Below are 16617 nucleotides of genomic sequence, written 5' to 3'. Positions count from 1 at the left end.
AAATGCATTATTTAAATCTGATAACAACCTAACACTAGTTGCATGTACAAACACACTGACACACACACAAATAATAAAAACTCTACATTGTAACTTTTCTCTTCATTTTTTAACTTTTTGCTGTTTCTTTTTATGTCTTGAGATTCTTTTTATTGGTTCATCATCTAGTTTTTCTACTTAAGATAAGAGTAGTTTACACACAACAATTACAGTGTTATACTATTCTTTGTGATATGGTTTGGCTCTGTGTTCCCAAACAAATCTCATCTTGAATTGTACTCTCATAATTCTCATGTGTTGTCAGAGGGACACAGTGGCATATTATTGAACTGTGAAGGCAGTTTCCCCTATAATGTTCTCATGGTAATGAATAAGTCACATGAGATCTGATGATTTTATCAGGGATTTCTGCTTTTGCATCTTCCTCATTCTCTCTTTGCCTGTTGCCATCCATGTAATATGGGACTTGCTCCTCCTTGGTTTCCACCATAATTGTGAGGCTTCCCCAGCCACATGTAACTGTAAGTCCAATTAAACATCTTTCTTTTGTAAATTGCCTAGTCTCGAGTATGTCTTTATCAGCAGCATGAAAACAGACTTAAACTGTGTTTTTCTGTGTGCTTACTGTTACCAGTGAGATTTGTGCCTTCAGGTCATTTCTTTTTGATCATTAACATCCTTTTTGTTGAGACTGAAGTACTCCTTTCAACATTACTTGTAGGGCAGGTCTGGTGCTGATGAAATCCCTTAGCTTTTGTTTGTTTGGGAAGGTCTTTATTTCTTCTTCAAGTTTGAGGGATATTTTCACTGGGTATACTATTGTAGGGTAAAAGTTCTTTTGTTTTTTTTGTTTTTTTTTTTTCATTCATCAGCTTAAATATGTCATGATATTTGCTTCTTTCCACTGAAAAGTCTATTGCCAGACATACTGGAGCTCCATTACATGTTTTTTGTTTTTTCTCTTGCTGCTTTTAGGATCCTTTCTTCATCCTTGACCTTTGAGAGTTTCATTATTAAATATCATGAGGTAGTCTTATTCAGGTTAAATCTATTTATTGATCTATAACCTTTTTGTTCTTGAATGTTGATATCTTTCTTTCTTTTTTTTTTTTTGAGATGGAGTCTCGCTCTGTCACCCAGGCTGGACTGCAGTGGCCAGATCTCAGCTCACTGCAAACTCCGCCTCCTGGGTTTTTTACGCCATTCTCCTGCCTCAGCCTCCCGAGTAGCTGGGACGACAGGCAGCCGCCACCTCGCCCGACTAGTTTTTTGTATTTTTTAGTAGAGACGGGGTTTCACCATGTTAGCCAGGATGGTCTCGATCTCCTGACCTTGTGATGCGCCCATCTCGGCCTCCCAAAGTGCTGGGATTACAGGCTTGAGCCACTGCGCCCGGCCAATATCTTTCTTTAGGTTTGAGAAGTCCTCTGATATTGTCCCTTTCAGTAAACTTTCTACTCTACTCTGACCTTTTAGATTCACACTTTTGAGGCTGTTTTTCTAGATCTTATACTTGTGCTTTATTTTTTTTCTTCTTTTTTTAATCTCCTCTGGATATGTATTTTCAACTAGCCTGTCTTCAAGCTCACTAATTATTTCTTCTGTTTGATCAGTTCTAAAATTAATAAACTCTGATGCAGTCTTCTTTGTGTCAGCTGCATTTTTTAACTCTAGATTTTTCTGCTAAACTCTTTTACTTATTTCAATTTATTTGTTACATTTATCTAATAGAATTCTGAATTTTTTCTCTGTGTTGTCTTGAATTCATTTGAATTTCCAAATAGAGCTATTTTGAATTCTCTGTCTGAAAGGTCGTATACCTCTATTTCTCCAGAACTAGTTCCTGGTGCTTTATTTTATTCATTTGGTGAGGTCATGTTTTCCTGGATGGCGTAGGTGCTTCTTGATTTTCACTGGTGTCAAGGCGTTGAAGAGTGAGGTATTTATTGTAGTTTTCACAGTCTGGGCTTGTTTGTGCCTGTTCTTCTTGGGGAGGCTTTTGCAGTATTTGAAGGGGCTTAGGCCCTTGAATACCAATAATGCTGTGGTTTTGCAGACTCATTGAGATACTGCCTTGGTGGTCTTCGGTAAATGCTGGAAGAATTATCTCGATTATCAGAAGGAGTCTAGATTTTTTCTCTTATTTTCTCCCCAAAAAATTGTCTCTCTCTCTCACTGTGCTGAGCCACCCAGAGCTGGGGGTGTTCTGAGGAAAGGACCCCTGTGGCCATTACCACTGAGACTGCACTGGGTCAGACTTGAAGCCAGCACAGTACTGGGTCTTGCCTAAAACCCTTTCCTATAAGGCCATGAGTTGCCCCAGGCCTCAAGTATGTCTGGAGACACTGTCTGGGAGTCAGGGATTAGAGTCAGAAATGTTAGTTAGCAATTTACATGTTCTATTTTTCTGTGGATAAGCTGACATTCATACCATAGTACGAGTCCTTCCTGCTCTTTCTTCCTCTTTCCACAAGCAGAAGAGCTTATGCCTATGTCCACCACCAGCACTGGTCCATGGAAGTTTTGCCAGATGACTACTGATGTTCAATTGAAGTCCAAGGTCTCCTCTGTCAGCTTGTGCTAAAAGCTACCAGGCCTGGGACTAATCTTCATGGCTGTGCACTCCTCTCTGGCCCAAGGCAGGTCCAGAAATGCTATCCAGGAGCCTAGGTCTGAACTCAGGTACCCCAAAACCTGCTTGTTGCTCTATCCTACTATGGCTGAGACAGTACCTAATGTGGAAAAAAAAGTCTCCTTTACTTTTCTCTTTGTTTCTCTCAGACATAAAGAGTCTTTCACTATAGCCACAAGAGCCCACAGCACATTTCCTACATATCACTGTTGGTTATTCAGGGTCCAATTTCTCTTTAGTCAACAACAGCCAAGACTGGATCTTTTACCTCAAGGTAGAAGATTTCCTTTTGGCCCATGGTGTGTCTAGCAATGTTGTCTAGGAGCTGGAATGTGGAATGGGGGCCTCATGACTCCTTCTATTGCCCTATCTTACGGTTGTTGAGCTGGTATCCAAGATGCAAGACAAATTCCTTTTTACTCTTCATTCTCATGTACTTATTCACATTCCTTTTTTTTTTTTTGAGATGGACTTTCACTCTTGTTGCCTAGCTGGAGTGCAGTGGCACGATCTCGGCTCACTGCAACCTCCACCTATCGAGATCAAGCAATTCTCCTGCCTCAGCCTCCTGAGTAGCTGGGACTACAGATGTGTACCACTGCACCTGGCTAGTTTTTGTATTTTTGGTAAAGATGGGGTTTCACCACGTTGACCAGGCTGGTCTCAAACTCCTGACCTCAGGTGATCCACCTGCCTTGGCCTCCCAAAGTGCTGGGATTACACGCGTGAGCCACCATGCCCAGCCTCTCATCTTCTTAAGCAAAAGGAGGGAGTCACTTTTATTGCTGCAAGACTCACTGCCTAAGATTGGAAAAGGGATGGTGCAAGCATTCTTATAGCTGTGCCAGCTGGTGTCTCCCTAGGTCATGTGCCATCCTACTACACTGGCTCTAAGCCAAGCTAGCATTAGGAGTTGCCTAGGTATCACAATCTTTGTGTGTTAGACTGCTTTTCAAGTTTACCTAGGAGCCTACGATGGCAAGGCTCGCCAAGAAACTCAAGTTCTGACTGCTGGCACAAGCAGTTCCACTCTGGTGAGAGCTGGTCCAAATACTCCCTCCATGCATGAGTGCAAGCTGAGCCCAGCATGGCTTTATTCTTCACTGTGACAGGGAAGCACTGAGTTCGATAAAGTCCCCAGTCACTGCCCTCTCCCTCCCCAAAGTGTGAAGTTTCTTTCTCAGGGCTACGTGGCTACTGCTGGGGGATGAGAGAAGTGTGGCATCAGAGATTCAAACCTGTCTCTCCTGCCCTCCTCAATGCCTCTTTTAGCAATATGAAGTTCAAAATAGTTACTGTGATTGCTCACCTAATTTTCGGTTCTTGTGACAATGTTTTCTAAGTGTAGATAGTGGTTAAAATTTGGTGTTCCATCATGGGGGACAAATGGCATAGGTTTCCTTTTGCCACCTTGCTCTACACCTTGGTTTTTCACTTTTGAGTACCATTTCCCCTGAGCCATTTGGCCAGGTAAACCGTAACCTCCCCTATGGCTTTACCATTGGTAAAGATGCTAACTTGATTATTTTCTGCCACCCTTCTTTCACAACCTTGCCATTGTTTCAAACCCAGAAATATTAATTGACATCTTAAATATCATAAATGGCATAGTGTGTCATAATTGCTCTCAGATTATTTCTTATGCTCCCACAGTGCCATTGTTCCAATGGGTCTTTTTTTTTTCAAAGTTAGGATCACATAAATCTACCTTTAAAATCATATGAAAACTCCAGAAAGGATAAGGTAGAAATCAATTTCTTAATTAAAATTTGTAGCAGAATGAGATCTTCTATGGCCTGTTTCCATGACTATATATGTATTTATTACACCCCATTGTCCGTTCTCCATTTTCATTCTCCGCACAGCAGCTGTATTATTCCGTTTTCATGTTGCTGATAAAAACATACCTGAGACTGGGCGGTTTAGAAACAAAAAAGAGATTTAATGGACTCACAGTTCCATGTGGCTGAGGAGGCCTCACAATCATGGCGGAAGGTGAAAGGTAGGTCTCAGCAGCAGAAAAGAGAGAATGAGAATCAAGTGAAAAGGGAAACCCCTTTAAAAACTATCAGATCTTGTGAGACTTATTCACTACTACGAGAACAGCATGGGGTAAACTGCCTCCATGATTCAATTATCTCCCACCGGATCCCTCCCATAACATGTAGGAATTATGGGAGCTGCAAGTCAAGATGTGAGGAGATTTGGGTGGGAACGCAGCCAAACCATATCAGCAGCCGAATGAATGTTTAATGCAAATTTGATCATCTGACACCCTGGCTGAAAAAGCACCTTCCAGTTTTCCGTTGCACCTGAGATAAACACTGAAACCAACTCGGATGACAAAGTGCTAAGTGAGCCATCTCAGAGAATCTCTGGAGGGTCACCCAGTATGATCCACCCACTTGTTTCTGTGGTCCAGTTATACTCATCTTCTCTCAATTTTCCAACTCCCCTGTGCAACCTTTACCACAGAACTCCTGCATCTGTGGTTCTTCTCCGAAGAAAAATTCTATATTTCCTACCCCACATACCCTACTCCTGTGGCACCTATTTAACAATAGATTTCAATAAATATATTACTTCTTTAGGTTTATGATGAGCCATAGCACACTGTGACCTTGTTTTGTGTGTGTGTGTGTGTGTGTGTGTGGTATGTTTGTACATTTTCAAACACTTCTGCTTCACAGTTTAATAATGTGTAGATATGCTATGATATTGATATATATTGTATATATGCATTTATAGAGTGGGCATATGTATAACATCATTGCTATTTGTTTCTCTTATTTATTTATTTATTTTGTCATCCCCAGGAAACTATAAGCTCCATGAGAACAGGCAACAAACATTAGTTAAGTTAGATTTTCTCAGCGTTTTATTGCAAGTACCAAACAGAATGCCTAAAGCTCTGGGTTCCTATTGCATCTGGAGTAAGTGAACAAATTGCCTTACCTATTTTACATTCTTTATTACTCTAAAGATAAGCTTGTGTGTATGTGTCTGCATACACAGAAGAGTTTTGATGATTTAGACAACCTGCAAATGCTTAAAAAATTAATGAGGGAATAAAACAGATGCCAGATGTTTCTTCCATTTGGCAACTGTTTGGATCCTGAAAAAAAATTTTTAATATAGGCTTTTGGGTTTTCTTACTCTACAGTTTTACTTTTAACTTTTTTTCAAGAAACTATTCCAAAAAGAGCATGATAAATCTAAAGACATCCAGTCCCAAGGGAAAAAAAAATATTAAACTGAATTAAAAGTTAATGAAATATTTTACTACTGCATTTTACCACAGCATTTGCAAGTTGTATCTGAGCATCCTAATAATTTTAAAACCACTATCCTCATCTCAATCAGTGAAAGACTGTGAAAAAGTTCTCATTTTATGATCCAGAAAGTTACTATGCAAAAGAAGAGAAATTAGGTTATAAAAAGAAAGTACTGTATAACTTGCCTAATGGCCTGTAATCTGCTAAAAGTACAGCTGCAGTAGGCTGTTTAAGAGCTGCTATGATTATGGAGCATAGCAAACATGTTAGGCTTTGTAGTGCATTTAATACCTTATAAACAATTGGACTAATTTGCACAAGGCTAATAGACTAGTTCAAATGACACTCTTGTAAAAGGTCTGTGATTATGTTGCACAAATTTGACTGAAATTCTAAACTTAGCAAGGTACTCAGCTTTAAAATGACTAGAATACTATTTTTTAATATTCCAACACTGATTGCTAATGTTATTCGCTCCATATATAACACCATACTTTAAAATGGGGATAGTCATTTTGAAGGTATTCTCACAGTTTCCAACATTACAAAACCATGTATTAGAATGTTCCCATAGTTCTACCATAATAGTCCATGTACTCTTTGAAAAATGAGCATAAATCCCTGCCCTGAAATCATCAGAGCAAATGGTTTGGGGTTTTCCTGCCAAGCAATTAACCACACATGTGTTATTTAAGTACCTCTGAGTAAAGTGATTAGATTTTATATATAAATTGAAAGCCAATCACTTAATAATTGAAGGAAGCTTATCTGCAATGACTGACTTAATGGCAGAACATGTGAACCAAAGGAAAGTATAGCTTGCTTAATGTCAAAAAGAGAAAAAAAGAAAAAAGAAGAAATAAAAGCAATATATATATAACAAAACCAAGATACACTTTGAAAAGTTCACTAAACTTTAAGAACAAAGAACAGATACAAGGGTCATGTAGGAAAAACAAGAAAAATAATAAGTCTTCCAGCATGGGCAATAATACAGCAGCCACCCTATTGATAATGTCAAGAGAGGTATTAGCTTGATCAGTCTCCATTCAGAAGGTAACACCCGTCTACAGGAACACATTTAAGAATTATTAACAGATATATTTTGAGCCATTTGAATAGGTAAATTAATTAAAAGAAAGAGTGACAAGAAGTCGGAAAAGACCTCAGGATCAACTGCTGAAAAGCAATTACATAAATAGATGTAAAGAGAAGAGGCAGCAGAAAGACTAAGAAAGAGAAGATGTTTAAGTACAATAAAAAAAAAAGTGGTGACATTGAAAACAAGAAAAATAAATGTTCAGAGAAACAGTGTGCTTGAAGGTTCTGTTGAATATTTTCCATTAGCATGAACCATTTTGGTTGAGTTGTAATAGGAAAAGCGTCACTGGAGGGTATTAAAGTGTAATTGAGATATACCTATGGCAATATGTGAACCAGATAAATGGAAACCCCATTTGCATTTGCTGCTTATCACCTAAAACTTCTAGATATTTATAATATAACATCAACTAAAATTCAGTGCTGAACTGGGAATGCAAAGAGAATGTAGAACAACGGAGATTAAAGGAATACCCTTGTCTTTGAAACGTAGAATAGTGGTTTGAAGATTCAATTTCAAACAATAACAACGTAAAACAATGAATCAAACTAAAAGAAAGTAAATGAAAAAATATATCACAAAAATTAAAAAGAGCACACACTTAAAAGTAATAGAATGAATCAACTCAATCAATGAGTTTTTGTCAACAGGTGTAATTTTGAAACAGGTGTAATTAAAAGAGTTATAAGAATGCAAAGTGGGAAATGACTAAAGGTATAGGAAACAAAATATCTAAAATGTAAAACTGTATGGTAATAAAATTGAAAAATTTTTAAATTTTCTAAGGAAATTCAGCTTACCAAACTGATATGAAAATAAATATAATGCATAATTAGAATTAAAGTAACTTAGGAGATCGAGACTATCCTGTCTAACCTGGTGAAACCCCGTCTCTACTAAAAAATACAAAAAACTGGCCAGGCAAGGTGGCGGGCGCCTGTAGTCCCAGCTAGTCGGGAGGCTGAGGTAGGAGAATTGCATGAACCCGGGAGGCGGAGCTTGCAGTGAGCTGAGATCTGGCCACTGCACTCCAGCCTGGTGGACAGAGCGAGACTCCCTCTCAAAAAAAAAAAAAAAAAAAAATTGCCAGGCGCGGTGGCTCAAGCCTGTAATCCCAGCACTTTGGGAGGCCGAGATGGGGGGATCACGAGGTCAGGAGATGGAGACCATCCTGGCCTACACGGTGAAACCCCATCTCTACTAAAAAAATACAAAAATCTAGCCGGGCGAGGTGGCGGGTGCCTGTAGTCCCAGCTAGTCGGGAGGCTGAGGTAGGAGAATTGCATGAACCCGGGAGGCGGAGCTTGCAGTGAGCTGAGATCTGGCCACTGCACTCCAGCCTGGGCAACAAAAAAAAAAAAAAATTGCAACAGTAGAAAATAGTACACATATGCAAGGCACCTTTAGAGGTCAGGTTTTCCAACTTTCCCAAACAGATTACTTATATAAATCTTACATAAACTATCCCTAAGAAGATAAACATTTTAAAAAGAAATTCTTCCCAATCTATTTAAACTGCAAGTAGAATCTTGAAATCAATGTTAGCCAAGATAGTACATTATTTATAGGTTAAGTTAATGAATTCAATGCAGTAACAAATAAAAAATCTTCCAGTATCTTTGAATCATACTAAAGTGAGAAACGTTTTAGGAATGGAAAGACTAACGTTGGAAAATAAGAAAGGTAATCATATTAACAGATTAAATGATTATATGATAATCTCAGTGGATGCAGAAATTACTTTGAAACATTTTATAGCCACCAGGATAGAAAGGCAAATAATTTCTTAGAATAAATGCTGTCCACCAGAAACCCCAAGCAATATAATATTTAATAGTGAAAAAAGAAAGTGTTTTCTTAAATGTAATGTGGAAAACGCATGGTGCTTCCTATCACCTCTTTTATTAAACTCATTAGCAGATCTACATAGTGCAGTAGAATATGCACACACACTTACACTTCTTAGTAGATACGATTTTTTTTCTTTTATATGGAAGAGTAGCATTCCATGTCTTTTGCTGCAACACAGAGAGAACTCAGCCCATTACCTTCGGTAAATGGACTTGGAAAGTCAACCACCTCATGATCTCATGTACAAGCGAGAGCTAAACAAGGAGTACACATGGATATATATCCATGTCGGGTGTGTGTGTGTATGTGTGTGTGTGTAAAATGTATATATACATATGTATGTGTGTGTATATATGCATATGTATATGTGTATGTATATATGCATATACACACCACATTTTTAATCCAGTCACTTGTTGATGAGTGCTTAGGTTGCTTCCATGGCTTTGCTATTGTGAGTAGTGATGCAGTAAACATATGATTGCAGGTGTCTCTTTGATTAAATAATTTTTCCCCTTTTAGATACCCAGTAGTGGGATTTCTGGATCAATTAGTAGTTCTATTTTCTGTTATTTGAGAATTCTTCATACTGTTTTCCATAGAGGTTGTACTAATTCCTACCAACAGTGTGTAAGTATTTCTTTTTCTCTGCATCCTCACCAAGATAGGTTGTTCGTTGAATTTGAATTAATGTGGTTTAATTGTGTATTTCTGGCTGGATGCATCAGCTCACGCCTGTAATCACAGCACTTTGGGAGGCCAAGGTGAGCAGATCACCTGAGGTCATGAGTTTGAGACCAGCTGGCCAACCTGCTGAAACCTTATCTCTACTAAAAATACAAAACATTAGCCGAGGATGGTGGTGTGTACCTGTCTGTAGTCCCAATTACTTGGGAGGCTGAGGCAGGAGAATTGCTTAAGCCCTGGAGGTGGAGGTTGCAGTGAGCCAAGATAGCACCACTGCTCTCCAGCATGGGCAATGGAGCAAGACTCTGTCTGAAAAAATAATAATAAAATAAAATAAAATAAAATGTGCATTTCTCAGATGATTAGTGATGTTAAGCATCTTTTCACATGTTTGCTGGCCACTTGTATGTCTTCCTTTGAAAAGTGTCTGTTCATGTCCTTTGCCCACTTTTTGATGAGGTTTTTGTTTTTTTTTTTTGTTGAGTAATTTGAGTTCCTAGTAAATTCTGGGTATTAACGCTCTATTGGATGCACTGTTTGCAAATATTTTCTCACATGTGTAGGTTGTCTATTTTACTTTGTTGACTATTTCTTTTGCATGTTTAGTTTATTTAAATCCCATTTGTTTATTTTTGTTTTGGTTATGTGTCCTTCTGAGAATTTATTCATAAATTATTTGCCTAAAGAAATGGTCATAGTTTTTCCTAGGTTTTCTACTAGAAACTTTATCTTTAAACTTTAATTCATCTTGAGTTAGTTTGTTTATGGTGTAAGGTAGGGGTACGGCTTCATTCCTCAGCATGTGAGTCTCCATTTTTCCACCACCATTTATTTTATAGCCTGTTCTTTTACCAGTGCATATTTTCATGGACTTTGTCAAAGATCATATGGTTGTAGATATGTGGCTTTATTTCTGGCTCTCTACTCTGTTCCATTGATTGTTGTGTCTATTTTTATACCAGTACTGTGCTGTTTTGGTTACTATAACCTTATAATATCATTTGAAGTCAGGTAATGTGATGCCTAGAGCTTTTTTTCATTTTGTGTAAGATTACTTTGACTATTTGGGCTTTTTTTCTTTGCTGATGAATTTTTTGGATTGTTTTACATAATTCTCTGAAGAATGACCTTGGTAGTTTGATGGGAATTGCATCGAACCTGTAGATTGCTTTGGGCAGTACAATTTAATGATACTGATTCTTCTAATCCATGAGCATGAGATACTTTTTCCATTAGTTTGTGTCATATATGATTTATTTAATCAATGTTTTGTAGTTCTCCTTGTAGATATCTGTCATTTTCTTGGTTAAATATATTCCTAGGTATAATTTTTAGCAAATTGTAAATGGGATTGAGTTCTTGATTTGGTTCTCAGCTTGATTGGTATTGGTGTATAGAAATACTACTGATTTTTGTATGTTGATTTTATATCCTGAAAATTTACTGAAGTAATTTATCAAATCTAGAAGTCTTTTGGAGAAGTCTTTAGGGCTTACTAGGTATAAGATTATATCAACAGTGGACAGAGATAATTTGACTTTCTCTTTTCCAATTTAAATGTTTTCCATTTCTTTCTTTTGCTTGATTTCTCTAGCTAGAACTTCCAGTACTATATTGAATAGCAGTGGTGAAAGTAGGCATCCTTGTCTTGTCCCATTTCTTAGGGAGAATGCTTTTCCCCATTCTGTTTAATGTTGCTGGCTGTGGGTTTGTTATATATAGCTTTTATTATTTTGAGGTATGTTCCTTCTATTCCTAGTTTGGCAAGGGTTTTTGTCATGAAAGAATGACAAATTTTAATTAAATGTTTTTTCTCAATCTTTTGAGATGATTCTGTGGGTTTTGTTTTTAATTCTTTTATGTGGAAAATCACTGATATGGTTTGAATCTTGTGTCCCCACCCAAATCTCATGTTGAAATGTAATCCCTAATCCTCAACAGGAGGCGAGGCCTGTTGAGAGGTGATTGGATCATGAGTGTAGTTTCTCATGAATCATTTAGCACCATCTTCTTTGGTCACCTTCACTTGGGAAACTTAGTTTAGCAGGATACAAAATTCTTGGCTTGCACTTTTTCTTCTTTAAAAATACTGAAAATGGAACCCTAATCTCTTCTCATTTGTAATGTTTCTGCTGATATATCGGCTGTTAGTCTGATGATATTTCCTTCATAGGTGATTAGATGCTTCTCTCTTGCCCATTTTAGAATTTTTTTCTATCTTGTTGACTTTGTATGGTCTGATGACTATATTCCTTGATGAGTTTCTTCTTGCAGTGTATCTCCCAAGAATTCTTTAAATGTATTGTATCTGAATGTCTAGAACTTTAACAAGACCAGAAAAATTTTTCTCAATTATTCCCTAGAATATATTTTCCTTATGTTTTATTTTACAATTTTTCTCTTCTCTCTGGAATATTTACTACTCATAGGTTTGAAGGCTTTATATAATCCAATATTTCTCAAAAACTTTTTTTAAATTCTTTTTGAATTTTTGTTCAAATAGGTTAATTTGAAAAACCTGCCATCTGGCTCTAAAATCCTTTCTTTTGCTTATGCTAGCCTATTGTTAAAGCTTACAGCTATATTTTGTAATTCTGTCAACAAATCTTTTTTTTCAGAAGTTTTATAAAATCATATATCTCTCTTTTATATTCTGAATTGTTTTATGATTTACTTTTATTGGCTTTCAATATTCATTTGGGTCTCATTAAATTTCTTTAAAATCAACATTTTGAATACTTTATTTGGTATTTTGAAGATTTCATGTTGGTTAGGATCCATTGCTGGACAGTCAGTATAATCCTGTTGGGGTGTTTTAACACTCTGTTTTTCCATTCTTCCAGGATTACCTCTCTGGTTCCTTCTTATCTGATTAGCTATCTCCTCTTCTCATTTTTGGATTTACTTTCATTTGAATGAGATGTCCCCCCTTGAAGGTGTGACTATAATATGTGTTGTGTAGAGTTTTTTGACTTTGGTTCCAGGTGCTTTAGCGGCAAAGACTGTGTAAGTTTCTTGGTTATAGATATCTTTTGTGTGGTGACTTCCTTAAATGCTAGCTGTAGTAGCAATTTGCTGAACATGTGAATGGGCTCATTGCCTCCTGTGGAGTCAGGATGGAGAGGTCTCAGGAAGCTTATCTCATTCCCTAGTGCTGAGGAGTGGGAGGGAGGTGGATCCCATTTGTGCTCACCTGGACTGAGAGCATGAGTCATATCTTTATTCCCTGGTGTCAGATTTTTTGTTTGATTGTGCAGCTTGACCTCTACACCAGTAGGTGGCCCTATGGGTTAGAACCGGCTGCAGCCAACACATATCTCTCTATGCATGATCTTTGTTAACCTTGAGAAGCTCACTGTTGCCTCAGCCAATGGTGTGTCCTGTGAAATGGATAGTAATCTGAGTTCCCAGCTTAGCTCTGGAGTGGGGAACCAAGCTGAATGGGGCTACACCAAGCAGGCTTGCCTACATGTCACCCAATGGCAGGTGTAAACACCAGCTCCAAGGGGTGGGTATCTGATGGGCAGCTTCCAAGCACCCAGACAAGTGCCCAGGTGTGGAGTGGAGATAACTCCAGTGTCCCAAGTTGGCTGTCTAGGAAGGGAGGGACAGCCTGAATTCATAACCTAGAAGAGTGAGTGTTCCAAATACCTAGATATATATCTGGGCATGGAGCAGAGAGGGTTCCAATGTACCTAGGTCTCCACAGGAAAAGGGAGAGTCAGCCCAGGCTTTTCCTCCAGGCAAGTGGGTACATTGAATGCTTGGAAGTATGCCTGGGTGTGGAGCAGAGATGGTACTGCAGCACCAAAATCTACGCACAGAAAAGGAGGAGAGACTCAGGTTCTAATCCGAGAAAGCCCCTGTGCCGAATGCCCGGAATTCCGCCTGAGTGTGGATGGAAGAGGGTGCCACTGCTCCAAGATTTCCGACCTGGAGAGAGGGATGACCCAGGCTTCTAATCCAGTCAAGAGGGTGGACTGAATGGTTGGAATTATGCCTGGGCATAGAGCAGAGAGTGCCACTGCACTAAGATCTCTTTGCAGGAAGGAAGGGGCAATTCAGGCACCTAATCCAGATGGGAGGGTATGCCAATTGCCTAGAAATATGTCACCCGGCAATAAGTAGAGTAATTGCTGCAGAACAGAGGAACTGCTGCTACAACTAGGTCTTTGCAGGGGAAGAGAAGGGCAGCTCAGGCCCCTATTTCAGGGAAGCAAGTGCTCTGAATGCCTGGAAATATGCCCAGGCATCGAGCAATGGGGGTGACACTAGATTAAGTTCTTTGCAAGGGAATAAAGATATGACTCATGCTCCCAATCCAGGTGAGCACATATGGGATCCACCTCCCTCCCACTCCTCAGTATTGGTGGGGAACACTCTTCTGACTAACTAGGATAACAGGCTGGGGCATCCAGCAATGACATATGCAGATGGTCCCTAGGCCGCAAAGCTGTTTCTCCTGGCCACAAATCACCCTCCCCGGGATAAACCGTGGCTTCAGCAACTGTCCGCCCACTCCAGTCCAGTGAAAGGAGATAGCACAATTTTAGCATTTACTCTGGGGATGCACTGCAACAGACACCACTCAGTTCTGGCTGTGAGGGGCTTTTCCCCCACTACAGAGCAAACACTCCAATTTCTGGGCAGAGATTAAAATATCTATGGTGGCCACTACAGCTGGGTTGTAAAACACTGACTGTATGAGCCTGAATTGAAAATGGCATCCTTCTTTCAGTCCCACATCTGGAAAAAATGCCTGCAGATTTTCTTGGAGTCTTTTCCTCCCATGGTCTCCTGGCTTCTCCCCAGTTTAGCTCCAGGGCTTGGGAGAAACAAGGTGCTCACTAAGAATTTGGTTTTCAAAGAATATGTAATAATATGAAAATATTAAGTTTAAAAGACCAATACCACATAGAATACTATATGTAAAGTATAATTTGTACTTACTTATGTAATATATATTTGCATATATGTATATATACAGCTTTATATTATATATACAGGTAATACATTAGGGAAATAAACAGTTTACACACTCTTATAAAATATATATAGATTTTAGCTTTGTACTTTCCCATATTTCCAAATTGTACTTATATGATTTTTACAATTAAAAATACACATTTTATAAATTTGAACAAAAAGATCATGAGAAACAACAGGGAAAAACAAGTCTCTCAGTGTTTTTTGCATATATATATATATATATGTCAAATTCCAAGCAAACTGACATGAAAGGTGTACATTTAGTGTCTCCTACACCACACTGTTTCATCAATATTTTTAAAAATTTTCCCATGAAAATATATCTCAACTCATGTAATGAAAGCCCTTCAAAAATTTCACTGGGAATAAAACAAGTGCATGTATATTTCAGAAATGTGAAAACTTGGAACGAGCAGCTGGGACTACAGGCGCATGCTGTCACACACAGCTAATTTTCTGTATTTTAGTAGAGATGGGGTTTCACCGTGTTGCCCAGGCTGGTCTCGAGCTCCTGAGCTCAGCAATCCATCTGCCTAGGCTTCCCAAAGTTCTGGGATTACAGGCGTGAGCCACCTTGCCCGACTGGAAATAGTTTTTAAGGGTGAATAATACTCCATTTTCTGTATATAGCACATTTTCTTTATCCATTTATCATTTGATGGACTCTTAGGTTGCCCCCACATCTTGGCTATTGTAAATAATGCTACAATGAACATGGGAGTGCAGGTATCTCTTTGAGATTTTGATTTAAATTTCACTGTGACCAAGGAGGTAGGGTCACATTTGGCAAGCAAGTGAAATAAATACCTTTTATTGGAAAAATCATTTGCAAATATTTCTTCCATTCTTCAGATTGTTTTCTCATTTTGTTGTTTCCTTTGTGCTGCAGAAACCATTTAGTTTTATGTAATCCCACTTGTATCCTTTTACTTATGTTGCCTGTGCTTTTGTTCTCATATTCATGAAATCATAGCCAAAGCCAATGTCAAGGTTTTCCCCTATGTTTTATTTTAGTTTTATGGTTTTAGGTCTGATACTTAAATCTTTAGTCTGTTCTGAGTTTATTTTTGTGTATGGTTTAAAATAAAGGTTCAATTGTATTTTTCACTTCTTTGCATGTGTATATCCAGTTTTCTCACCATGATTTTTTGAAGAAACTGTTCTTTCCCCATTGTGTATTCTTGGCACCCTTGTCAAAAATCAGTTGAATGAATATGTGTGGATTTATTTCTAGGTTCTCTATTTTGTTCTGTTGATCTCTATGTCTGTTTTTATGCCATTTGCAATATATTCCTTACTCAAAATTCCTTTGGCTCTTCAAGAATGTTTGTGTTTCCGTATAACGTTTGTATATTCCATATATACATACATTTAATATCATATATTCAATAATAAATAAATATATATTTAATATATATATTTCTGTGGGAAAATGTCATTGGAATTTTGATAGGGATTGCAGTGAATCTGCAGATTGCTTTCGATATTAAAGACACTGTCACAATTTTAATTTTTCTAACCAATGAACACAAGATATCTTTTCACTTATATGCATCTGCTTTAAACTCTTTCTTCATTTTATGGTTTTCAGTGTACACGTCTTTCTCTCCATTGGTTAACTTTACTCTTGAGTATTTTCTTCTTTTTGATGCTATTGTAAATGGGATTATTGTCTTGATTTCTTTTCCAGATAGTTTCTTGTTAGTGTATAGAAATACAACTGAGTTTTATGTTGATTGTGTACCCTGCATTTTACTAAATTCATTTATTAGTTTCAACAATTTGGGATGGCATATTTAGGGTTTTCTACATGTAATATTAGGTCATTTATAAATATAGATAATTTTACATCTTCCTTTCTAATTTGAATGCCTTGTATTTCTTTTTCTTGCCTAATTTCTTTGGCTAGGACCTCTGGTGCCATGTTAAACAGAAGTAGCAAGCATAGACCAGGCATAGTGGCTCAAGCCTGTAATCCCAGCACTTTGGGAGGCTGAGACGGGCAGATCACGAGGTCAGGAGATCAAGACCATCCTGGTTAACAAGGTGAAACCCCATCTCTACTAAAAAATACAAAAAAC

This window comes from Colobus angolensis, unplaced genomic scaffold, assembly GCF_000951035.1.
Source record: "Colobus angolensis palliatus isolate OR3802 unplaced genomic scaffold, Cang.pa_1.0 Scaffold330, whole genome shotgun sequence".
Classification (NCBI taxonomy): Eukaryota; Metazoa; Chordata; class Mammalia; order Primates; family Cercopithecidae; genus Colobus; species Colobus angolensis.
This window is presented reverse-complemented; position numbering follows the sequence as displayed.